Below are 1686 nucleotides of genomic sequence, written 5' to 3' on the forward strand. Positions count from 1 at the left end.
AGAGCAGACTACGGAGTAGGAGCATGTTTTTGTTTCGGAAAAGAAAGCAAACTCCGGGCTGCTATATTTTGATTCACTCTCGGACGCAGAGATCCATCTGTATCAGAAGGGCCTTGTGCGCCTAGTTCCTGTAGCCGCCGGATCTGGCGACGCAGCTCTGGGAGCAGGTCTGCTGGTGGGTCGATGACCAAGGGTTCCACTTTCTCTATCTGCTCAACTGCTTGCGCAGCCTCAGATGGTGGTGCAACCATCACCATGGGAATTAAATCTTCTAACGGTTCCTCCTCCATCGTTGCTGCTTCTTGGTACTGCATTGCCGACCAAGCCACCGTGTAAGAACTGGACAATGGAGTGCATAAGCTTTGTTGCCGGAGGGAATGAGAAACCATACGTAGGCATTCATAACCACACAAGTAACAGCAGTTTGTGCACCATAAAAATAGTGCTCGTTGTTCAATTAATCGGGTTCGATGCTGTTTCACAGTCGTGATGGTGGTGCCGTGCGTACACAACTACACCAGTCAAATTAAATCGACCCAGCTGCTAAACGCCATTGGTGCAGGCACGCAGGTAGGTTGGCAGCCTCGCTGTCACTGATAATTCTGCTTCGTTTTGCAGTAGGAGCACATGAATCTTTCATCACCTAGTTAGTCCGGTCTAACTACTGGTGGCGATAGTTATTTGGACCGACTCTATACACTAGAGATATGAAAATTATTAAGGTAGACATCCTTGGCAATGAACCAAGTTTTTGGTTTGGCTCGAAGCAAATTGAAAATGAAAATAGAGGATGAAAGATGAAATTTCAAATCCCAAGGTTCATCTAGGCTATACTGGATAGTCGAAAACTTATTTTTTACACATTGAACCCACTCATTTAGCTCAATACACATGACTAAAATTGGCATTGAATCCATAGCCCTACAGTTTTTTGCTTCGAAGCTATAAATCCTTTAGTCAAAGGTGTGACAAAAGTTTCATAGCCATTGACCTACCAGAGGGCGAACCACATAAGCTAGAGATTATTAGATATTGACCTACCAGAGGGCAATACTTCATGTTAGTGCCTACCATTAAAGGCTTTTATAAGGAGAAAAGGCTCCCAACAAGTGATGATTGCTTATTTCTCATTTCACATTTCTACATTTGAATTGTCTGATCACATTTTCATGCATCCGTTATCGTGTCTAGCCACATCAGGGACATAAATCCAATAGGCATGTGCATTGAAGGCACCAGGAACTATCGACATATTACCATAACTACAACATGCATCGTGTGGCTTGGTTTGTCGTCACACCTCGCCCTCCTACTCCATCGTCTCAACCATGCTCCCACGTCATCATCCATCGGCACATCTTTGTACCATTTTGCTTCGGCTGTCTCGTACACCACACTCCCGTATTATCTCCTTGACGCAACAATATCCTTGAGCGGGTCACGAAGCCCACCACTAAACCACACGTATTGTACTTCTTTGGCTTCTTTTATCTAGGTGGAGACAGAGAAAAATATCAGCAAGCCAGCAAGAGTCATGTATGAGTCAGCACTGCATTACTCACTTGCATAGGGACCACACCACAAAGGTCGGTAAACAAAAAGAAAATGGGTAAGAAAAAAGAAATTGAAGCAATTATTTCCACGTGGTTGCAAGATATGGAATTATCTTTAACTGCACTCCACCCC

The sequence above is a fragment of the Triticum dicoccoides genome, chromosome 5B (genome assembly GCF_002162155.2).
Source record: "Triticum dicoccoides isolate Atlit2015 ecotype Zavitan chromosome 5B, WEW_v2.0, whole genome shotgun sequence".
NCBI lineage: Eukaryota > Viridiplantae > Streptophyta > Magnoliopsida > Poales > Poaceae > Triticum > Triticum dicoccoides.